This window comes from Tachyglossus aculeatus, chromosome 1 (genome assembly GCF_015852505.1).
Source record: "Tachyglossus aculeatus isolate mTacAcu1 chromosome 1, mTacAcu1.pri, whole genome shotgun sequence".
NCBI classification, from domain to species: Eukaryota; Metazoa; Chordata; class Mammalia; order Monotremata; family Tachyglossidae; genus Tachyglossus; species Tachyglossus aculeatus.
Window position 1 is genome coordinate 37156272 of NC_052066.1, and position 26258 is coordinate 37182529.

A 26258-nucleotide genomic window follows, 5' to 3' on the forward strand; every position below is an offset into this window, starting at 1 on the left:
AGCTAGCTTGGCAGATGTGTGGAGGGAGGGCATTCCAGGCCAGGGGGAGGACGTGTGCTGGGGTCGATGGCGGGACTGGCGAGAACGAGGCACAGTGAGGAGGTTAGTGGCAGAGGAGGGGAGGGTGCGAGCTGGGCTGGAGAAGGAGAGAAGAAAGGTGAGGTAGAAGGGGGTGAGGTGATAGAGAGCCTTGAAGCCAAGAGTGAAGAGTTTTTGCTTGATGCGTAGATTGACTGGTAGCCACTGGAGATTTTTGAGGAGAGGAGTAACATGCCCAGAGTGTTCCTGCACAAAGATGATCTGGGCAGAAGCATGCAGTATAGACTGAAGTGCGGAGAGGCAGGAGGATGGGAGATCAGAGAGGAGGCTGATGCAGTAATCTAGTCGGGATATGATGAGAGATTGAACCAGCAAGGTAGTGGTTTGGATGGAGAGGAAAGAGCGGATCTTGGCAATGTTGCGGAGGTGAGACCGGCAGGTTTTAGTGACGGATTGGATGTGAGGGGTGAATGAAAGAGTTGAGTCGAGGATGACACCAAGGTTGCGGGCTTGTGAGACGGGAAGGATGGTAGTACTTTCTACAGTGACAGGAAAGTCAGGGAGAGGGCAGGGTTTGGGAAGGAAGATAAGGAGTTCAGTCTTGGACATATTGAGTTGAGTTTTAGATGGCTGGCAGACATCCAGATGGAGATGTCCTGAAGGCAGGAGGAGACCCGAGCCTGAAGGGAGGGAGAGAGCAGGGACAGAGATGCAATCATCACCATTCTTTCCCAAACCAAAATCCAAATTTTAAATATCTCTAGGGAACCAGCCTTACCACCTATCTGTGAAACCATTTCAAGTTTCTAGCATCCGTGAAGACATTGTTTAACATAAACAACTTATTTTATTTATAATTCTCGGTAGATAAGTTTAATAAGTGGTCATCACTTCTTCACATTGGCTCCTTGCATTCTTAAATATTTTCTAAAACTTTTCCATCCTATCATTACAGGAAATAAATTCAATTAATTCATAAATTTGCCACTGGCTCTACTTCAAATCCCTTTAATAGTTACTACATCTCTCGTTCTATTGCCTTTCAAATTTTTCTCAAATGCCATGAAACCCTAAACTAATAATGGTAAAATCCCAACTGAGGATTATTAGATAGTTCCTGCCTACTTTATTTCTTTTAAATATCTCTGTATTAGCATGTCTGCCCTTTCAGGCACACCTCTTTATTATGATCCTATTTTCAGAAAACTGTGTGCATTTTTTTCGCTTTCTGCTTTATCCTGTTGAACCGAAAGACAGCTAAACAAGTATTAAATAAAGAAATAAATAAATGGTGGCAATGGTAATAATGATGAGGATAAGGATAAGGATGATGAAAAAAGTGTTGCTATGGAGTGAAACGGCTATGGTCAACACTTGGATGATTAGGCATTTACTTGGGGCATTTACTCTGTGCTTAGGAGAGTACAATTGGATCATAGGGTCCCTGCATTCTTGGAGATTACAATCATTCAATCAATCAACTATACTTAGAAAGTGCTTACTGTATGTTGAGCACTATACTAGGTGCTTGGGAGAATATATACAATAGGGCTAGTGAACATGATGGAGCTTACAGCCTGTAAAAAATTGTGGTATTTGTTAAGCACTTACTATTTACAAAACACTGTACTAACCTCTGGGGTACACGTAACATAATCAAGTTGGAGTCAGTCCCTGTCCCACATGAGGTTCACAGTCTAAGAAAACAGGGGAAAATGCATTGGATTCCCATGTTACAGATAAGGAAATAAAGGAACAAAGAATGTAATGATAATTATAATGATGGTATTTGTTAAGTGCTTACTATGCGCCAAACACAGTGAATTGCCCAAGATCACTTAAAAGGCAAATGGCACAGCTGAGATTAGAACCCAAGTTCTCTAATGCCCAGACTCAACTCTTTCAGCTTTTCCACCATGTTCGAAACTCCAAGCTACAGAAGTGTGACTGACTCCCAGACATTTGGGTGAGTTAATGGTTAACAGGAAAAACACATATTCTTCTGCCTGTGGGACAGGCACATAAATCATTTATACCATAATGGTGAAGTTTTTCTCTAAACAACCCACACTTTATTACCCATTTCTCCTGTATCCATCTGCAACCATTGTGATATGCTCAGTAAACACAAAATAGGGCAGGAAATAGCAATAAAATAATGGTATGGGTAACCGTAGAACAAAAAAAAATTACATCATAAAATAAATGGTTTTAGTGGAGCTAAGACTGTTTATTTAATAAAATAAATCCACCTTATGATTTAATGGAAATTATTTTTAAATAAAAAATATCAAAATAGTCATCTGAACTAGTAATCTATTTCTATTGAATTGTTCCATAGGCTTTTATGGATGTGAAATTGTTTCTTTCTCAAGAGTTGAAAACTACATGGAGAGAATAAAATATAATCCCAAAATCTTATCTGATTTTGAAGGTTAAAAAATCAGTAAGTAGAAAATCATGTGACTTTTCAATAAAGTGACCAGTGTAATACTATCCCAAGATGACTTTTAAAAATAGGCTTCTATTTTACACACCAAAAATCCAATCACAAATGGTCCATTCCTATGATAGCAAGTGATCTGTTGTGTTGTACCTTGTGAGGCCAAGACATTTTTCATAACCTAAATTGCATGTAGAACTGTGCCCAAAGATTTTACCCCTTTCTTTGGGTTACCCATTCCACCTCAAGTTTACCCCCAAACACATCATTCCAGGGACTCCTTCCCAACTTGTCTGTCTTCATCTCCTTAGAATGAAAAGAAGCATTAGCAGCCTCCCAAACCACCACGTTGCTTGAGCCTCTTAGCTGGGAACCTGTGCTGTAATACCGAACTCCATTCTAATCCCAAACTCGTCATTCCTGGCCTTCTTCACAACCTGCCTTGCTCCATCCAGACAGGAAGGTTAGAAACAGTGGCAGTGATAGCAGGTCACCTCCAAAAAACATGGAATATTGGAAAGGACACAACTATGGTGGTCACTACAGCTGTGAGTGTTGGATTCTAAATTGGAATAAATCTGAAACTCTACTTTTCTAGACAGAATATTCATATTCAACAGTTTTGTGTTTTTGCATTTATCTCTGTCATCAACTTTCTTGTTCATTTTGTGGTTTTGAATGTTTCATTTTCTCCTTACGTGTCTGTCACCAACCCTTTTTCCCACTTACTCTTAAATGATGAGCCCCTTGTGGATCAGAGATCCTGCTTCATTCTCTCAGCTGTGCATTCTTTCATTCAGTGATATTTATTCAATACTGTAATAAATGCTTGGGAGAGTGCGATGAAACAGAGCTGGTAGGGAAGCAGCATGGCCTACTGGAAAGAGCTCAGGGCAGGGGGTCAGAGGTTCTAATACAAGCTCCACCACTTGTCTGCTGAGTAATCAGAGGCAAATCACTTCAGCGTGGCTCAATGGAAAGAGCCCAGGCTTTGGAGTCAGAGGTCATGAGTTCAAATCCCGGCTCTGCCAATTGTCAGCTGTGTGACTTCGGGCAAGTCACTTCACTTCTCCATGCCTCAGTTACCTCATCTGTAAAATGGGGGTGAAGACTGTGAGCCCCCTGTGGGATGACCTGATCACCCTGTAACCTCCCAAGCACTTAGAACAGTGCTTTGCACATAGTAAGCACTTAATAAATGCCATTATTATTATTATCATCATTCTCTGCACCTCAGTTCCCTATCTGCAAAATTAGGCATTTAGAGCTCACCTCCTCCAGGAGGCCTTCCCAGACTGAGCCCCTTCCTCCCTCTCCCCCTCCTCCCCATCCCCCCCCACCTTACCTCCTTCCCCTCTCCACAGCACCAGTATATATGTATATATGTTTGTACATATTTATTCTGTTTATTTTATTAATATGTTTTGTTTTGAAGACTGAGCTCCTTGTCTCCCCTCCCAAACCTTGTCCTCTCCCTGACTTTCCCATCTCTGTTGACGGCACTACCATCCTTCCCGTCTCACAAGCCCGCAACCTTGGTGTCATCCTCGACTCCGCTCTCTCATTCACCCCTCACATCCAAGCCGTCACCAAAACCTGCCGGTCTCAGCTCCGCAGCATTGCCAAGATCCGCCCTTTCCTCTCCATCCAAACTGCTACCCTGCTCATTCAAGCTCTCATCCTATCCCGTCTGGACTACTGCACCAGCCTTCTCTCTGATCTCCCATCCTCGTGTCTCTCTCCACTTCAGTCCATACTTCATGCTGCTGCCCGATTATCTTTGTCCAGAAACGCTCTGGACATATTACTCCCCTCCTCAAAAACCTCCAATGGCTACCAATCAATCTGCGCATCAGGCAGAAACTCCTCACCCTGGGCTTCAAGGCTCTCCATCACCTCGCCCCCTCCTACCTCACCTCCCTTCTCTCCTTCTACTGCCCAGCCCGCAACCTCCGCTCCTCCACCGCTAATCTCCTCACTGTGCCTCGTTCTCGCCTGTCCCGCCGTCGACCCCCGGCCCACGTCATCCCCCGGGCCTGGAATGCCCTCCCTCTGCCCCTCCGCCAAGCTAGCTCTCTTCCTCCCTTCAAGGCCCTGCTGAGAGCTCACCTCCTCCAGGAGGCCTTCCCAGACTGAGCCCCTTCTTTCCTCTCCCCCTTGTCCCCTTCTCCATCCCCCCATCTTACCTCCTTCCCTTCCCCACAGCACCTGTATATATGTATATATGGTTGTACATATTTATCACTATTTATTTATTTTACTTGTACATTTCTATCCTATTTATTTTATTTTGTTGGTATGTTTGGTTCTGTTCTCTGTCTCCCCCTTTTAGACTGTGAGCCCACTGTTGGGTAGGGACTGTCTCTATGTGTTGCCAATTTGTACTTCCCAAGCGCTTAGTACAGTGCTCTGCACATAGTAAGCGCTCAATAAATATGATTGATTGATTGATTGATTGATTGATTGTTTTGTTCTCTGTCTCCCCCTTCTAGACTGTGAGCCCGCTTTTGGGTAGGGACTATATATGTTGCCAACTTGTACTTCCCCAGCAATTAGTACAGTGCTCTGCACACAGTAAGTGCTCAATAAATACGATTGAATGAATGAATGAAAATGGGAATTCAAAACTTGTTCTCCCTCTACTCCAGTGCTTAGTACAGTGCTTGGCAGATAGGGCTTAACAAATACCACAATCATTATCATCATTATTAGACACATCCCCTGCCTTCTTTCCCAGGGCTTTACAGCCAGTAAGTGCCTAATATTTTTACTACAACTAGTCCTCCTCTAATCCATTTGCTGTGGCTCTAGTAATAAAGACAAGAAGGAGAAATTAGGAGTTTAAAATGCTGCAAGAGCCCTCAGATAATAAACAAACATAGACCATAAACTCGTTTGGGCAGGGAATGTGTCTCTTTATAGTTATCCTGTACTTTCCCAAGTGCTTAGTACTGTGCTCTGCACATGGTAAGTGCTCAATAAATACAATTGAATGAATGAGTGAGTGAAGTTGATGGAAACCAAATTTTGAAATCAAGAGCAATAAACAAATTCCTTTCCCTGAAAAAACACCCCAAGAACTCACTTCAATTTGTACTTACATTTTTTTTTATGTTGACTAATTCAATTCCTCATAGTATACAAGTGACAGTAGTTTACAATTTCTTTGGAGGGTTTCCAGCAAAAATCACCATTTTGAAATGGTATTTGTTAGGTGCTTACTATATGCCAGGCACTTTCATTCATTCATTCATTCATTCATTCATTCAATCACTTTTATTGAGTGCTTACTGTGTGCAGTACTAAGCACTTGGAAGGTACAATTCAGCAATAAAGGGAGACAATCCCTGCCCACACCAGGCTTACAGTCCAGAAGGGGAGAGACAGACGTGAAAAGAAGTAAACAGGTATTCATATAAGTAAATAGAATTATAGATATATACACATCAAAACAATGAACAGGCATCAATATAAATAGAATTATAGATATGCACATATATACACAAGTGCTGTGAGGTGGGGAGGGTGGGAGAAAGCACTGGGAAAAGTACTAGATAAACAATTTGGACATAGTCTAGGTCCCACATGGGACTCACTTTCTGAATGTCTATTTAACAGATGTCAACTGAGGCACAGCAGAATGCAGTTATTTGCCCAAGGTCACACTACAGTGAACTCTCACGTAGCCTCCTTCTTGCTCATATGGACAGAGCAGGAATGTGAAGAAAAGTCACTAGAGTTCAATTTTGAATTTAAATTCAGTAAGAACTTTCAGTCTGAGCTCAGCCAGAGATAGTAATGGGTCTGTTCACAGTCTGGTAAGTGTGACCTCTGTCCTTTCATGGGTTGTAGTGGTTGACTCTCCAGAGAGTTGCCAGTAGAAATGATTGATTGGTTTAAGGCTCCTGGCCCTCCCAAACCCCAGTGCAGGGTCAGGGAGAGAGCAGGTGAAGGTGAATTTTGAATCTAAATCCAATAAACCTGTCAGACTGATGGCATGGAAATGGCCTGCATTATGTTGTCAGGATTTACAGTGAAACACTAACTTCCAAGAAACACTTTATATTTGGTTATGAAAATAAGAACTTTAATTCAAAAACTGTGGATCCAAAGACATCCAGCAATCCAATAGTTCACCTTTTGATAGTGATTTTACTTTTTTAAAATGGAAAAATCCATTTTACAAATTGGCCATTCATTCTCAGCCTCTTTCATGGGCTCCTTCTCTGCCTCCCAACCTCTAACTGAGGGAGTCCCTGAAGGTTCAGTTCTGGGCCCCTATCGATTCTCCATCTACACACACCCCTTTGGAGAACTACTTTATTCACATGGCTTCAATTACCACCTCTACGCAGATGATACCCAAATCTACATCTCCAGCCCTGATCTCTCTCCTTCATTGCAGTAGTCCCACATTTCCTCCTGCCTTCAAGACTTCCCTACTTGGATGTACTTCCACCACCTCAAACTTAACATGCCTAAAACAGAACTTCTTACCTTTCCCCCAGTACTTGTCCTCCCACAGACTTTCTCATCACTCAGGATGACACTACTATCCTTCCTGTCTCACAAGCCTGTAACCTTGTTGTTATCCTTGATTCCTCTCTCTCTCTCAGTCAACTAACATATCCAATCCATCACTAAATCTTCTCAGTCCCACCTCCACAGCATAGCTTAAATCTGCTCTTTCCTCTCCATCCAAACTGCTACCATGTTAATTCAAGCACTTATTCTATTCCACCTTGAGTACTGTATAAGCCCCTTTGCTGACCTTCCAGGCTCCTGTCTCTCCCCACTCCAGTCCATACTTCTCTGTATTGCCCATTTCATTTTTCTACAAAATTGTGCAGGCCATGTTCCCCGCTACTCGAGAACCTCCAATAATCATTCTAATTGTGGTATTTGTTAAGTGCTTATTGTGTGTCAGGTACTATACTAAGTGTTGAGGTGGATACAAGAAAATTGGGTCGGCCACAATCCCTGTCCCACATCAGACTCGCAGTCTCAATTCTCATTTTGCAGAAGAAGTAATTGAGGCACAGATAAGTGAAGTGACTGGCCCAAGGTCACACAGCAGACAAGTGGCAGATCTGAGATTGTTCATTCAATCATATTTAATTACAATTAGATTAGATTAGAACCCACAACCTTCTGAATCCCAGGCCTGTGTTCTAGCCACTACCCCGCATTGTCCATTTACTTCCGCATCAAAAAGAAACTCCTCACGACTGGCTTTAAAGCTGTCAATCACCTTCCCCCTCCTGCCTCACCTGACTACTCTCCTACTACAACCCAGCCCACACACTTCGCTCCTCTATGCTAACCTTCTCCCTATGCCTCGATCTTGTCTATCTCACTGCCAACCTCTTCTCCACATCCTGCCTTTGGCCTAAGACACCCTCCACCCTCATATCTGACAGACAATTACTCTCCCCTGCTTCAAAGCCTTATTGAAGACACATCTTCTCCTAGAGGTCTTCTCTGACTAGGGCCTCCTTTCCTCTTCTCCCACTCTCTTCTGTGTCACCCTGACTTTTTCCCTTCAGTCATCCCCCCTCCAAGCCCCACAGCATTTATGTATATCGCTGTAATTCATTCATATTAATGCCTGTCACTCCTTCTAGACTGCAAGTTTGTTGTGGGCAGGGAATGTCTCCGTTTATTGTTATATTGTACACTCCGACATAGTTCAGTTCTCTGCACACAGTAGGCACTCAGTAAATATGATTGTCAGACTGAAAAATTGTATTTTCTCTTGCATTATCAGGTACCTCATGGTTGGAGTGTTAACACCTCCCAAAAAGTGAAGAATTGACTCCCTTTCCCTAGTAAACAATTATGCATTACAAATTACTTCCATTTCTATGCAATGGATAAAATTCTGCTTTCATTACTCATTTGCAATCCTTCTCATGATACATAAGCAAAAAGAGTTGTACATTAATTTCTGAGCAAGATATTCACCCTTTGAAATGGTGCCCTGTTTCCTCAGAATGCCACACTAATTGCATGCTTTTGATTGAATTCATTGAATTTATTAGGAGAGGCTTACCACCTTATAACTTCTGTGATTAGAACAAATGGATTATTTTGCATAAAATCTTAGCAAATTGCTACCTTAATTTTAATGACAGTTGCTACTAGATGTGAAAGTCAAAAGGGCCTACCTAAGTAAGAACAGGCATGGTCTATATTTTAATAACCTTTTTAATTGCTCATTTCAAAATTAATGGCAATATTTGTGCAGGGCTTTTTTCCAGAAGGAATTGCCTACATAGAATATATTTGCCTTCATTACTTGGGGAGATGAAAATCACACAGTAAGCAGCTCAAGAACAGGACTCTAACAGAAAAACAGAATAGGTAGACTAGGTAATCTAAAAAAAAGATTTTTTTCTGAAGATAATAATAATAATGGCATTTATCAAGCACTTACTATGTGCAAAGCACTGCTCTAAGCACTGGGGAGGTTACAAGGTGATCAGTTTGTCCCACCAGAGGCTCACAGTCTTAATCCCCATTTTACAGATGAGGTAACTGAGGCACAGAGAAGTTATGTGGCTTGCCCAAAGTCACAGAGCTGACCATTGGGGGAGCTGAGATTCAAACCCATGACCTCTGACTCCAAAGCCCGTGCTCTTTCCACTGAGCCATGCTGGTTCTCATTCTTTCCCTGTCCCAACAAATCACCTGTTCAGGGGCACCAACTTTGATTTCTGTGACTACCAGTATTTATTGGGAAATTTTCCCTCTTCTTTTTCCCCCTCCCAATTTCAGTTGATCAGTCTGGATTGGAACTGAAAGCTTAAAAAATACATTATCATCATCATCATCCATGGCATTACTGGGAGCTTACTTAGAGCACTGTACTAAGCACATGGGAGAGTAAAGTACAACAGATTTGGTAGACTTGTGCCCTGCCCCAAACTACAGACATTAAAATAAATCATTAATTGATAATATATAATTTATTATATGTTAGGGTGGCTGAAGTTTGAAGTGGTGGAGAGGTGGAATGCAAATTAAATATACATCTATATATGCATCTATATATACATATATATATAGAGAGAGAAAGAGATATATATATCCATATATCTATCTATCTATCTATCTATCTATATATATATATATAAGCACTCAAGCTGTATATAGATGGGGAATTCTGCTGGAAGGATCAAGAGGACAGGGTGGAGCAGTTAACAGTAGGGGCATGGAGGAGAACAGACCTCAAAAGGCAGAATGATGGGATCATAACAGTTAGTGGCACAGGGCAGAAAGACAGTGGCATGGCAGCAAGACTAATAGAAACATTGCTCTGAAGGAAGGGAGACCAAAGCATTATTCAAAAGAACAAAAGGAGGGCTGGGAAACATTGAGCAGATAAAGGTCATGAGAGCAGTTCGTCAGGTTCTCAGTGAAATTCACTGCTCTGTTGTAATTCATTTTCCCTTCCATCTTTTGATTCTTCACCCTTTCCTCATATTCCATGACAACTAAATTAAATTATACAAACTGTTATTCATTGCCCTTAAAAACTCAGAACTGTTACTAATTTCTTGCACCACTGTCCCAAGGTGAACCTGGGTTCCCACCATCTCAAGGTCAAATATTATCGCGTGACTTCAGAAACCAGCAAATGGGAACTCACCTCTTCCAGGAGGCCTTCCCAGACTGAGCCCCCCCTTTACCTCCACTCCTCCTCCCCTCCCCATCGCCCCTATTCCCTTCCTCTGCTCTACCCCCTTTCCCACTCCAGAGCACTTGTGTATATTTGTAGATATGTATTATTCTATTTAGTTTATTAATGATGTGTATACATCGATAATTCTACTTATCTATTTAGATGCTATTGATGTCTGTCTACTTGTTTTGTTGTCTGTCTCCCCCTTCTAGACTGTGAGCCCATGGTTGGGTAGGGATGGTCTCTATCTGTTGCTGAATTCTACTTTCCAAGTGCTTAGTACAGTGTTTTGCACACAGCAAGTGCTTAATAAATACAACTGAATTAATTAATTAATGAACTCGGAAGGATGGAAGGGATACCCTGTCTCTGCAACTGAAACTGCTAGATTGACTGTCTAAGCTGGGAATACAGAAGGGGTCCCTCACTCCATTGCCAATAAAATTGGGTATGGAGGAGGTGGGAGGGCAGATATTGAATAAACTGAGTCCAGAAGCTGGAAAGGCCTAGGGGTTCAGGTAATTTATACCTCTGGCCTCTCAACTTCTGGGTAGTGGATCAAGACTTTCAGTAGCCTGCTGTGTGTCTCCTCTGCCCAGAGCATGGGATTCCCACTCTGCCTGCACCAAGTGAGGAACTGTGGGATGGGTGAATGTCCCACTGAATGCTCATGAAGCTGGAATCTAGGTTGCTTTGCCATGGTCATGTAACGCATAAATGGATTCTCCCAGGTGAGAAGTGTTCATGGGTGGGAAGCTACCTGCCTTACCACAAGCAAACAAGGCATAAGTATATTCCTCCCAGGGGGTAAGCTTTCCTGGGCAGGATTTAAGTGTTTTGCCACATGCGAGTAACACATAAATATTTTTCTCCTGATAGGGAAGCTCTAATATCATTAAATAATCTTATTCCTCCCAGAAGGGGTCTCCTTTAAGGGAAGTTCAATTTGCCACATCCAAAAATATTAAATAACTATATCCTTCCCGAAAAGGATGTTCAATTCTCCTCGCAGAATGAATTTTGCATAAACTCAGCCTTTCCATCCCCAGTCTCTCTCTCACTGTGCCAATTCCAGAACAAGTCCAACCCTGGGTGATGGGTGACAACCACAACGAAAATAGTTCATGATTATTAATCAATAGTAAACCTAATTTTTCAAGTGTTGTGGAGGAAAAAGAGACAGGATTTGCCAACACAGTCAAGAATAATGCCAAGATTATGGGGCTCAAGGGGTGGTGAAGAGAATGGTGCTGTCACGTGATGGGAATGTTGGGTGGAGGAAATCATTTTGTTATGAGTTCATTTTGAATACCTTGAGCTTGAGATGATGATGGGAAATCTAGGCAGAAAAGTCCTAAATGTAGGAGGAAATTCAAGAGAAGGATAAAGGTTAGGGCTAGCAAAATACATTTGGAAGTCACTTACTGAGAGTTGGTAGTTAAAGTTAAGGGGGTGGATGAGTTTGCTAAGGGATAAAGTGTAGATTGAAAAGAGACACACACACACCTGGAGCTGATTACTCTGGGAGCTGGGATTCAGTAAAGAAATCTGAGTCAGACCAAGTACTAGAAAAAACAAAACTGACAAGGATGGGCCAGACAAGTTGGAGAAGAGCCAGAAGATAACTGTATCAGAAAAATGAAGAAAGGTGTTGGTCCACAGTTTCACAGCCAAGAGAGAGACAATGAGGAGAGTTGTGACAGAAGAGAATCCATTAGATTAGGCTAGAAGCAACCAATTGGTTACCTTGGGAAGAGTAGTCTTAGCAGAGTGAATGGAGATAGAAATAGAGTGTAGTGGGCAAATGGGAGTTTTAGAGGAGAAGAAGTGAGGCATCAGGTGTAAATAAACCTATCGAGAAGTTTGGAGAGGAATGGAAGACAGAAGATTGGACAAAACTGGAAGTTACTAACTCTCTCTCTTTCTTCTTCCCCTCACCTCTCCTTTGTCCTTTCTCCTTTTTCTTTCCCGTTTTCTCTTTTCCTCTTTCTTCCCCTCCCCTCTCCCTATCCCCCAACTTTCACCTCTGTGTGGTATAATCACATGATCCTGAAGAATATTTTGCTAGAGTTGCTGGGGATACATTCATTTAGTAGCTGCTATAGTACTTAAGTTTCTTCCCACAGATGACTGTTATTTTAAAATTGGCCCTGTAAAGGTGTGCATCCTTTTCTTTCATTTGCATACAAAGGGCTGCCTCACAGATTTCCACAGAGACCTCCTTCCATTATGTAGGAAGGAGACTAGGTTTAATTAATATCAACCTCATATCAGCAGGGGTTTTCCCCTTGAAGACAGACCAAGGGATTTTAGATTCTTCATTCAATCTTATTCTTCAATCTTATTCCCAGAACAATGATAGCAGTAATTCCACCTGACTGAGGTTAGTGTCAGATTTTGTCACCTCTAAAATGACCCACCCTACTTTACTGCTATCCTGTAATACCCAGAGTTCAGGGCCCAGTCATCAACAGGCAGCATGCAGAATTAATCAGGGAGTACATGCAGAATACATTATCACAATAATAGTAATTGTGGTATTTGTTAAGAGTTTACTCTACTGTAAGGTACTAAGTACTGGGTAGCTACAAGATAAAAAGGTCCCACATGGGGCTCACAGCCTAAGTAGCTGGGAGGCTAGGTACTGGATCACCATTTTGTAGATAAGGGAACTGAGGCACAGAAAAGTTAAGTGACTCGCCCAAGGTCACGCTGCAAGCAACTGGAAGACCAGGATTAGAACTCAGGATCTCTGTGCTTTTTCCTCTAGGCCACTACTTCTCATGTGAATTTTCCCTTACTGAATTGCCAAACACTCTCCAAATCTAGTGGCCAATTCCACCGGGGTGAAGCGTTCGGCACTACAGTTTTTAGGATGAAATAGGGAGCTGTTCCACGTTCCATCCTCTTGGAGCTGGAAAGAAAATGGAGAAGCACTGTGGTGTGCAGGCAGACCCCCGCCTGGTTCCAGGAGCAGTGGTGTTCTAATCATCTTCACTGGACTTCAGGACTGAACCAGAAGTTCATTTAATCCCTATCCCTACCATCTCGTGGTGCTTGCCCCTCTCCTGCCCAATGTAAGGCCTACCTACTTTGCCACTCTGGCTATCAGTGCCTAGAATTCGCCAGCTGAGCTGGAACTACTGAAACAGCAAAACCATGAACCATGCAAATAGAATTTGGGATAAGAGTTCCATCCATGGCACTACTATCGTCTGCTGATGGCAGAAGCAGGTTGGCAAAGGACTGGGGGTGCACTTGTCAAAAAAAAGGACTCACCTCAGTTCCCCAAATCCTAAACATCCAGCCTAGGTTAACCTAAATATTCAGATGAAAAGTTGGCACCTCTCCCAGCAATATCAATTCACTCCACAGTTAACTGGCTAACCAGTAAGAGTCATTTAGTAATTTAGCATGATAAAATGCAGGTAGATTTGGGGACATCTTTTCAACTTGCCAGTAGTTACTTTAATATTATAAATGGCTAAGATTTAGACTCTGCCTTCACTGATGTATTCAACTATAAGTCCTTTAAAAAATGGACATATTATTAATGACAATGTGGTCACATCATCTTAAGCATATCTTTCATTGAGTATGAAATTTCATGGAACGTTATACATCCAAGAAGATCTTTTACAGGAGACGTTTCATAAATGAGAAATAATCTTGTAACAGCTACTCCGGGGGGAACATGAAAGGAGAATGAGGAACAGCAAGACATCCAAAAAGCTTCTGAATAGAGACCTAAAATTGGCAAACTGAAAGCAAGGAGAAAATAGGAAACATTTTAAGGCTACGGTAAAGCAAACCATCTGTCATTGATGATCCTAGTTGAAAACTGGGAATCGATTGCTCAGACTATTCTGCGTGGTGTTGCTATCAAGAAATTAGCACTCCTTTTCAAGGAAAGGCTTTGGATGGAAAGAGATATAAATAGGCAAAAGAAAAAGCAGTGTCAGGTGCTGCAAACACTGAACAATAATAATAACATTTGTTAAGCACTTACTGTGTGCCAGGCACTGAACTGAGTGGTAAACACAACAACACAAATATACAAATTGGATGAGACTGTGAGTTCCACATTGAGCTTTTCAGCACATAAGCAATCATGTTTGAATTTCAGTTGCTCAGTCAGTGGTATTTGCAGAATGCGTACTGCGCAGTAGTGTACTAAGCTCTTGGGAGAGGACAATATTACAGAGTTGGTGGACATGTTCCTTAAGAATAATAATAAAAATGATAGTGGCATTTGTTAAGCACTTACCATGTCCCAGGCACTGTACTAAGCGCTGGGGTGGACACCAAAAAATTGAGTTGGACACAGTCTCTGTCCCATGGAGGATGCACAGTCTCAATCCCCATTATACAGATGAGGTAACTGAGGCACAGAGAAGTGGAGTGACTTGCCCAAGGCCACACAGAAGACAAGTGGCAGAGCCAGGATTTTTTGCCCACAAGTTGCTCTCAGTCTACAAGAAAATAAAACAAAATTAAACTGAAAAATATCTCTACTGCTAGGTATGTGTATGCTTGGGTGACTACATTAAAAAAACATTTGCTCTAGACCAAACTTAGAGATAGCTTTTTACGTGGACCGTCACATATTATTTTGGTTTAGATGTTGAACCTAGAATAAACACATTACCATCCAATAATTTCATCTATCAAGTAAATTCATATTTCCAAATTAGAATATCTAGTAGACTAAATTTATGAACTGCAACAGCTGCTTTGATCCATCAAGAAAATGAAAAGCATTCCACACATATAAATCCAGTGGAAAACATCACATTCTATCCACAATGTTTTGTTCGCTTCTAAAAGAGCCAACAGATTCAATTCCCTGAGTCTAAAATAACACTACCCAAGTAAGTACCAGAACTGCTTCACCAGATAACCTATAATTTTTTCAGGGCAATAACAAACCTTGAAAATCCATCTCCAGGTATATTTCATAGAAATGTTTCTGTACAAGTCTTCAACAGTCAAACCACAGTTGACCTCTTCCAAATGTGTCAGGAAACGACTCATATTTCAAAATTCTAGTAACTGCATTTACTAATTACAAAAGTGTTCAATTTTGGGCAAGAGGAGCTTTTTGAAAGATAATATCCTCTATTTCATACAGATGTAAATTTGAGGGCTGAAATTCAGATCATTAATTTTATGCTAATAGGTTTTCCAGGTCTTTTTCAGTTAGGTTCCTTGCATACAAAAACAACTACAAAGACGTGTCTGGCTAGAATATAAAACAACTGCATTTTCCCTTCTGAGTCAGACTTTCCACTTAAACCCATGGACTTCCCTCTCAAGTCCTTCTGTGGCCTCATTTTCACAAGCAAGCGTCAAAAAGAAGTGGTGTAATTATGCTGATAAACCAGGCAAACAATCTACTCTAGGCTGAAAAATACCAGACAACTTGATATCAGCTGGGTGTGATGGTGAGAGAGCTGCAAATCAGGCTGTTGAGTCCACATATTGTATCGTATCTTGAGTTATACCTTAATTAAGCTCCATATCATAGTGACAGGGAGTAGGACATGGGAAAAAAGACAAATAGGAAAAAAGACTGTACGTAAGATCTTGGAACTCAGCTATCACTATACACTGAGGCTCATCAAAATATAGTTTCACTGTGCAAGACATGAGGAAAGTGGACACTAAAAAATTCTCAAGTAGCTGTAATTCTCATTCTAATCCCAGCTCTACTAGTTGACCGCTGTGTGACCTTCAGAAAATCACTCATCTTCTCTGTGCCTCAGTTTCCTCATCTGTAAAAGGGGTTTTTATGGGTGAGATCTTTCCTACTGAGACTGTGATCCACATGTAGGACTCTGAGTATTTGGAATTCACCCCACGGTCAGCCCCACAGCACTTTCATTCAATTGTATTTATTGAGCACTTACTGTGTGCAGATCACTGTACTAAGCGCTTGGGAAGTACAAGTTGGAAACATATAGAGATGGTCCCTACCCAACAGTGGGCTCACAGTCTAGAAGGGGGAGACAGACAACAAAACAAAACATGTGGACAAGTGTCAAGTTGCCAGAACAAATAGAATTAAAGCTAAATGCACAACATGTACAATGTACTCTCCCAAGCATTAGTACAACGTTCTGCACATAGTAAGCACTCAATAAATATCACTGCTTGATATGGCTGTGAATGGGAAACAATGGGAGGTTTTTGAGTAGTGGGGACATATGGACGGAACAGTTTTTCAGAAAAATATCCCGGCAGTAGTGGAAAATATGGACTGAAGAACAAAGACACAGAGGCAGAGAGGTCAGTGAGGAGGCTGATGCAGCAGTCAAGGTATGAAATGATAAGCGCACTGATCAGCGGTAGCAGTTTGGATGTAGAGGAAAGGGCAGTTTTAGAGATGTTTGAATGTAGAGCTGACAGGAATTGCATCAGTTCATTTGGGTTGCATGGGAGAGATAAAATCAAGCATAATGCTAAGGTTATGGGCTTGTGAACAAGGAGAATAGTAATGTTTTCTAAAGCGATCAGAAAGTCAGGGGGCTGAAAAGATGTGGGTGGTAAGATAAGGAGTTCCACTTTAGATATGCCCAGCAAACCACTGGTCTTATCTTCAAAGCCCTACTAAAATCCTACCTTTTCCAGGAAGCCATTCCTGACTAATAATCCCTCATCTCTCCATCGTATTTTCCCTCCCTACTGTACTATCTTTGCACTTAGACCTCCTAAACCCAGAGGTGCTCACCCTACCTCGACCCACAGCACTCAGATACAACTCTTTATACTTGGTTGATTCCCATACCTGTATTGCATTTTACTGTCTCTCCCACTAGATTGCAAACTCCTTGAAGGGATCATGTCAGCTTTATCGCACTCCCCAAAAGTACTTGGTACAGTGCTCTGCACAGAGTAAGTGCACAATAAATACCATTAATTTGACTTTCTGGATATTGAAGACTGGAGGGAGGAGAGATTGGAGGCTGGTAGACCAGTGAGTGGAAGCTCCTTTCCTTGAACAGAGATGGCAAAAATTATGGGACCAAAAGAGATTCAAAAATAGGTTACAGATCCTTGACTGCTCTCGTTGTAAGTAGTTTATGTTTGTTTACCCCATTAGAGTACAAATTCCTGGAATTTAGGGACTTTTAGTAATAACAAAGATGTTATTTGTTATGTGCTTACTATGTGCCAAGAACTATTCTAAGCACTGGGGTAATCAGGTTATCAAGGTAATCAGGTTGTCCCACATGGGGCTCACAGTCTTTATCCCCATTTTACAGATAAGGTAACTCAGGCTCAGAGAATCAATCAATCAATCAATCAATCGTATTTATTGAGCGCTTACTATGTGCAGAGCACTGTACTAAGCGCTTGGGAAGTACAAATTGGCATCACATAGAGACAGTCCCTACCCAACAGTGGGCTCACAGTCTAAAAGGGGGAGACAGAGAACAGAACCAAACATACCAACAAAATAAAATAAGTAGGATAGAAATGTACAAGTAAAATAAATAAATAAATAAATAAATAGAGTAATAAAGAGAAGTTGAGTGACTTGTCCAAAGTCACACAGCTGATAAGCGGCGGAGCCGGGATTAGAACCCACAACCTCTGACTCCCAAGCCCGTGCTCTGTCCACTAAACTGTGCTGCTTCTCTATATTAATAATGATGGCATTTGTTAAGCACTTACTTTGTGCCAAGCACTAAGCTCTTTCTTTAGCCTGGAAGCTCCATGTGGGCATTGACATGTCTACCAACTGTATTGTATTATATTGTACTCTCCCAAGCCCGTAGTACTAATGTCTTCATTCAGTAAATGCTTTTTAATAAATGCCATTTATACACTGATTAGTTAACTTGTACTTCCCAGGTTAGAACAGTGCACTGTACCAACTGGGCACTCTTAACTACTATTAAAACATGTCAACAGAACAAGATATTTTTTTCAACTCTGGTATATCGTACTCTCCCAGTGCTTAGTACTGTGTTCTGCACACAGTTAGCACTTATTAAATACAATTGATTGATTAGTTGATTGGCTCCATGTACACACAAAGGGAAATGCATTGTTAGTTGATTATTGATCATTTAGCTACATTTTCACACCCTAACAGAATACAAATGAAAATCTAGATTCTCAAATATTTTCACTGACATCCTCACCAAGTTATGTTCAGAACTTTTTTTACTTTAGTGGCATTTGTTAAGCACTTACTATATGGAAAGGACTGTATGTAGCAAGCTTTGGGTAGGTATAATCAGATTGTACAGAGTTCTTGTTCCACCTTGGAGGTGACAGTCTAAATCGTAGGGAGGAGGACTCAAACCCCATTTTGCAGTTTCCTCACATGTTCCACCCAGATCCCTCCCACCCTGATCTTGGTGTACTGAGGCACAGAAAAGCAAAGTGACTTGCCATTCCCAACCAAACTCTTTCCTCCCCACGAGTGTCACATCACTGTAGACATCATCATCCTCCTTGTCTCATGAACCCAAAAATCTGGCACTCCACTCATCCTCTCCCATCTTGATTACTGCATCAGTCTCCTCACTGACCTTCCTGTTTGCTGTCTCTCCCCACTTCATTCTGCTGCCTTCATTGTTTTTTCCAAAAAAAGTTCAGTCCATGTCTTCCCTTTCAAGAAAGAAGCTCCAGTGGTTGCCCATCGACTTCCACATCCAACAGAAAGTACTTACCATTGGCTTTAAAGCATTCAGTCAGCTCACTTCTACTACACTACCTCCTTAATTTCCTACTAGAGAAGCAGTGTGGCTCAATCGAAAGAGCCTGGGCTTTGGAGTCAGAGGTCATGGGTTCAAATCTCGGCTCTGCCAATTGTCAACTGTGTGACTTTGGGCAAGTCACTTAACTTCTCCCTGCCTCAGTGACCTCATCTGTAAAATGGGGATTAAGACTGTGAGCCCCTTGTGGGACAACCTGATCACCTTGTAACCTCCCCAGTTCTTAGAACAGTGCTTTGCACATAGTAAGCGCCTAATACCATTATTATTATTATTATTACTACAAATCAGCCCACACACTTTGCTCTTCTAATACTCACTGTACCTCATTTTCATCTATCTCACTGCTGATCTCTCACCCACATCCTGCCTCTGGTCTAGAATGCCTTTCCTCTTCACATCCAGCAGATAATCACTCTCCCTCAACATTCAAAGCCTGGTTAAAAGCCTATCTCCTGCATGAGGCCTTCCCCAACTAAGCCCTCATTTCCTCTTCTCCCACACCCTCCTGAATCACCTTTGCACTTGGATTAGCATCCTCTAGTCACCCCTCCCTCAATCTCACAGCACTTATGTATATATCCATAATTGATTTATTTATAGTAATCTCTGTTTCCCCACTCTAAACAGTAAGCTCGTTGTGGGCAAGGAGCATATACACCATTTCTGGTATATTGTTACTCTCCCAAGTGCTTAGTACAGAGCTCTGCACATAGTAAGCACTGAATAAACAAATAAATAAATAAATTCATTCAATCGTATTTATTGAACACTTACTGTGTGCACAGCACTGTACTAAGCACTTGGGAAGTACAAGTTGGCAACATATAGAGACGGACCCTAGTAATAATAATAATGATGGCATTTATTAAGCGCTTACTACATGCAAAGCACTGTTCTAAGCACTGGGGAGGTTACAAGGTGATCAGGTTGTCCCTCGTGGTGCTCACAGTCTTCATCCCCATTTTCCAGATGAGGTAACTGAGGCACAGAGAAGTGAAGTGACTCACCCAAAGTCACACAGCTGACAATTGGCAGAGCTGGGATTTGAACCCATGACCTCTGACTCCAAAGCCCGGGCTCTTTCCACTGAGCCATGCTGCTTCTCCTACCCAACAATGGGCTCACAGTCTAGAGGGGGGAGACAGACAACAAAACAAAACGTATTAACAAATAAAATAAATAGAATAGTAAATATGCACAAGTAAAATAGAGTAATAAATCTGTACAAACATATACAGGTGCTGTGGGGAGGGGAAGGAGGTAGGATGGGGAGGGGGAGAGGAAGGAGGGGGCTCAGTCTGTGAAGGCCTCCTGGAGGAGGTGAGCTCTCAGTAGGGCCTTGAAGGGAGGAAGAGAGCTAGCTTGGCGGATGGGCAGAGGGAGGGCATTCCAGGCCAGAGGGAGGATGTGGGATGGGGGTTGATGGTGGGACAGGCAAGAACGAGGCACAGTGAGGAGATTAGTGGCAGAGGAGTGGAGAGTGTGGGCTGGGCTGTAGAAGGAAAGAAGGGAGGTGAGGTAGGAGGGGGCAAGGCGAGCCTTGAAGCTGAGAGTGAGGAGTTTTTGCCTGATGCATAGGTTGACTGGTAGCCACTGGAGATTTTTGAGGAGGAGAATAAAATGCCCAGAGCGTTTCTGTACAAAGATGATCTGGGCAGCAGCGTGAAGTATTGACTGATTGATTGAAGTGACAGAGCTAGGATTAGAACCCAGATCCTGTGACTTCCAGGACTGGGCTCTTTCCAATAGGCTATGGTACTTCAAAGTTTTTAAAGGTGCGCCGATATCAGGGTGGAACAGATCTGGGTGGAACACATGAGGACAATTGATGACAGCAGGATATCTAAACAAGTACTGAAAGTGAAACCACCCAAGCAGAGAGAACAAATATTTTAATAGTGTAGCAAAGCGCAGTTTCAGAAATTGTGGCCTAGATGTGGATGACTGGGAAATGTTAGCAGAAGAGGGATTAGGCTGGTTTCTGACAATTAAAGAGAGAGGTTGGTCTCTTTTTTATGGTATTTGGTGAGTGTTTACTATGAGTCAGGCACTGAACTAAGTGTTTGGGTAGATACAGGATAATCAAGTTGAACACAGTTGATGTCCTACATAGGGCTTCCAGTTTAGTCTCCATTTTACAGATGAGATAACTGAGGTACAGATAAGTTAACAAATACACCCAAGGGAACAAGCAGTAGAGCCTGGTTAAGAACCCAGGTCCTCTGATTGCCAAGTCTGTGCTCTTTCCACTAGGTCATGCTCCTTTTGGAAGAGGTTCTGGGTAAATTAGGAAAGGGAGAGAGATTTGAGAACAGCGACAGAAAATACAAGCAGCAACCTCAATAGATTAATAAACTATAGTTGTGTAGGCGAAACTCATAGGAGAATCTGCATATTTGAATGCAAAGCTAATTTTGGAATGGTACTTAGTACTTGTACCTTAACTGCTTTCAGCATTCTAAAATATGAGATTTATTTTTCCTTACCATGACTTAAATTTAAAACACGCTAACACTGTCAATGATGTGTGAAAAAGCAGAGATTTAATCATTTGCATTTTTCCTTTCATCTAAATTCCTCTAAATTAAAAAATATACATTTCTTTCGTTGTATGGAGTTCATTTTCTTCTCAGGAGTTGGGCTTCCCCACCAAATGTTCAAATAAAGTGAAAAATATTAAATCTGAAGAAGCGTTTAAAAGCATTTTTATAATTAGAAGAATATGTATAATGCTGCCAGTATTCTAAAATACTTTCAATAGGTGAAATGACAATGGCATACAACTGCCAATACCATGCTGCATTACAGAAATCCCTGAATTCCTGGTTTTGCCCAGCAGAAATCTATCAGTTTTGATAGGGTTCTATGCAGTTTCTAATATTTCACACTATGTTGCTCAGTTTCTCCTAAGTTTGTAGGACGACATAATGAAGAAGAAAACAAAAACAGCTAAATCATTCACATAGACAGATTGGATTTTCTATTCATTGTTTAACGACGTGAATGTTGACTGGTACAGTGTGACACAATTCCTTTTTCACACCCATTTGGCTTTCATACTCATTGATGCTGAAAGAGCTACATAAAATGTATTATATTTTTCCTATTCAGAGAATATACTTTGTATCTTTAGTGCCAACAGTTGTTAGAAATATAACAACACTCTAGATTTTTAATCATTTTCTGATATTTTCCAACTCCTTACTCCTCTTTGAGGCTTGATTTAAATGCAGCATAGACCAGCATTTTTGTATTCTAGTAACAATACTAGATAATCATAGAAACTGTTATTTTCCATTATAACTATATTTTATGTATCATCTATCAAAGTTGAATAGGGATAGGAAGTTGAGCTTGTTCCATGCACATCACCAAAAGGTTTTGTTCCCATGCTGATTCTATAAACCTCAGGTAGTCCATAAGGCAGTAAATTCTGAACCTTCAATATAATATCATCTAGCAATACCTGATATTTCAAGAGCGAGAAACCCCAAATTTCAAGTCCATCAGTATTTGGACAACACCTAGGTCTTCATACAGTAAGCACACAGTAAATACGATTGATTCTTGATTTCATTTAAAAGGGATTCACTGATTTTCTCTTTAGTAAATGGGGTTGCAGTTGGGAAAATACCTTATATTCATAAATTATCAATCAACCAGTGGTATTTATTGAGCACTTACTACGTGTAGAGTACTATACTAAGAATCCAGGCTTGGGAGTCAGAGGACGCGTATTTTAATTCTGTCTCTGCCACTCGTCTGCCGTTTGACCTTGAACAAGTCACTTAACTTCTCTGTGCCACAGTTACCTCATCTGTAAAATGGGGATTAAAAGTGTGAGCCCCACTTGGGACAACCTGATTACCCTGTATTTACCCCAGTGCTTAAAACAGTGCTTGGCACATAGTAAGTGCTTAACAAATACCATCATTCTTATTATTCTTATTATAATTAGATGCTTGGAAGAGTACAATATAACAGAAATGGTAGGGAAGTTCCCTGCACACAGTGAGCTTACATTCCGGAGGAGATCAATGAAACATCTTCTCCCAACACATTTCTTTCTCTATAAGTCTTTTTCTTTAACTTTATCTAATGTTCCATTCTGCTAAATCTTTTTTTTCCCACCACTCACTATTAAAGGAAACTAGCAAGACATTATTTTCTTCATATAAATAGGACTATTAAAGGTGGATTCTAAAGCAGACCACTAGGCTCATATAAAAATGCCATCAGGTATATTTTGTCAGAATAGACTTATATATCGTCCAAAGTGTAATGGCAAAAATTTATGTAATTTACTATGGTCATTTAATATTTTAGATTTTTTTTAATATTTAAATTTTTTTCTGATATATCCTCTCAGTATCAAACAATGGTATTAACTGAGCCCTTACCACATGCAGAGCACTCATTGCACTAAGTGTTTGGTAGAGTAATAATACAATAATAACAATAATAACCATAGAATTTGTTACAGGCTATGTGTCAAGCACTGTTCTAAGCACTTGGGTAGATATATGCTAATCAGGTTGGACACAGTCGCTTGTCTCACACAGGGTTCACAATATTAATACCCATTTTACTTATAACATTATTGATAATATTATTATTGATAATAATGATACTCATGGTATTCGTTAGTGCTTGTTACTCTACTAAGTTCTGGAATAGATAAAATACAAGCAGGTAATAGACAGACAGAATTCCTGTCACACATGAGGCTCAGAGAGGGGAAAAAGAAGAGTTATTTAAGCCCCATTTTGCAGATGAGGGAATTGAGACTCAGAGAGAATGTGAGGTAACTGAGGTGCAGAAAAGTGAAATAATAATAATAATAATGGTATTTCTTCCCCAAATGACTTCCCCAAGGTCACTCAGCTGACAAGTGGCAGAGTCAGGTTTAGAACCCAGGTCCTGCTGACACCTAGGCCTATGCTCTGTCCACTAGGCCGTAAGACAGTGTTGGTAGATATGTCCCCTGCCCACAGTAAGCTTACAGTCTTTAGGGAGAGGCAGATATCAATCAATCAATCAATCAGCCATATTTATTGAGCACTTACTGTGTGCAGAGCACTGTACTAAGTGCTTGGGAAGTACAAGTTGGCAACACATAGAGATGGTCCCTACCCAACAGTGGGCTCACAGTCTAGAAGGGGGAGACAGAGAACAAAACAAAACATATTAACAAAATAAAATAAATAGAATAGCTATGTACAAGTAAAATAAATAAATTAATAGAGTAATAAATATGTACAATCATATATACATATACACAGGTGCTGTGGGGAAGGGAAGGAGGTAAGGCGGGGGGATGGAGGGGGGAGGAGGGGGAGAGGAAGGAGGGGGCTCAGTCTGGGAAGGCCTCCTGGAGAAGGTGAGCTATCAGTAGGGCCTTGAAGGGAGGAGGAGAGCTAGCTTGGCGGATGTGGGGAGGGACCAGATATGTACATAAGTGCTGTGGGCTGAGTGTGAGCTGAATTACAAAGTGCCCAAAGGGTAGAGATCCAAGTGCATAGATGACATGGTGTTGAGAGGGAGTAAGGAAAAAGAGGACTTCATAAGGGAAGACCTCCTAGAGGAGATGTGACCTTCCAACTTTGAAGGTGGGGAGAGTGGTGATCTGGTATATATGGAGGGGAAGGGAGATCAGAGCTTGGTAAGAAAATTGTGGGAAAGGAATCATCAATGAAATCAGGCACACTGAGCAAGCTGGCACTAGAGGAATGAAGTGCGGGTTGGGCTTTAGTAGATCAGTGAGGTAAGTTAGAAGGGGGCAAGCTGATTGAGTGCTTTAAAGTGTTAAGGACTTTCTGTTTGATGTGGCGGTGGATGGGAAACAACTGGAGGTTCTTAAGGACTAAACTTTCCTTTGAAAAATAATCTGGGCAGCAGAGTGAAGTATGGACAGAGTGGGGAGAGACAGGATGCAGGGAGATCAGCAAAGAAGCAGATGCGGTTGTCAAGGTGGAATAGATAAGTGCTTGGATCAGCATAGTAGCAATTTGGATGGACTATTCTCCCTTTCCACCTCCAAAAAGGCCACTTTAGATTAAGGGCCTTATGCCTTACGTAGCTATTTATAATAATAATGGTATTTGTTAAGTGCTTACTATGTGCCAGGCATTGTACTAGCACTGGGATGGGTACAAGCAAATCGGGCTGGATACAGGCCATTTTCCCACGTGGGGCTTACAGTCTCAGTCCCCATTTTACCAATGAGGTAACTGAGGCACAGAGAAGTTAAGTGACTTGCCCATGGTCACACAACAGGCAAGTGGCAGATTCAAACCCATGACCTTCTGACTCCCCAGACCCATGTTCTATCCACTACGCCAAGTCACTGCTTGTGCCCTTAAGATGGTACTGTATCAGAATTCACCCCTCTCCCAGGCTCCAGTGGTGAGAGGAGTGCCCAGAAGGATATCACTAAATGATTTAAGAGATTTATTGGCTATTAACTTGAATTTATTGTGATATGTTTATCTTAACTTCCAGATCATATTATAGTCATCATGTGCAAAAGATGTTCACATGATATTCAACCATGTGAAATAACAAGTTGCCTAAATTAAATGATCTAAAATAAACAATGTAAGTACAGTATGTACTGATAAGGGAAGAGGTTGGAGCGAGGTGTCCATAAAGGCCACACGTATATTTGAGTAATCCATACACTTTCGATACTGTTGGTCTATTAATTTTATAGGGATCCCCAGAGCATTGGACTCATATTTTAACACCACTTTCAGATCTCTTATTGCCTCCTTGAGTATAGAATAGATTTAATAGGAGAAAATTTAGTGAGCAGTATGACCTAGGGGAAAGCCATGGGTCTGACAGTTAAGGATTTAAATTATAATCCCCACTTAGCCAATTGCCTGCTGTGTGACCTTGAGCAAGTCACTACTTCTTTATGCCTCAGTTTCCTCATCCATAAAATTGGGAATCAATACCTGTTCTCCTACCCATTGAGACAATGAGCCCTATGTCGGACAGAGTCTTGCCCTGAATTATACCAGGTTCTAATCCTGGCTCTACCATTTTTCTGCTGTGTGATCTTGGTCAAGTCACTTATCTTCTCTGAGTCTCAATTCCATCATCTGCAAAATGGGGCTAAAATACTGAGCCCCATGTGGGATAGGGATTTTGTCTGTGTCTTACCTGCTTATTTTTTATCTATTCCAGAGCTTAGTGGAGTAGCAAGTGTTAACGAATACAAATATCATTAGTATCAATAATATTATTAGACATATGAAAGAATTAAAGGAGCTGCCTAAATACAGAACATTTCCAGAGATATATGTTTCCCTCTCAAAATTAGACTCAAATATGAGTTCAACCCTTCACTTTAATT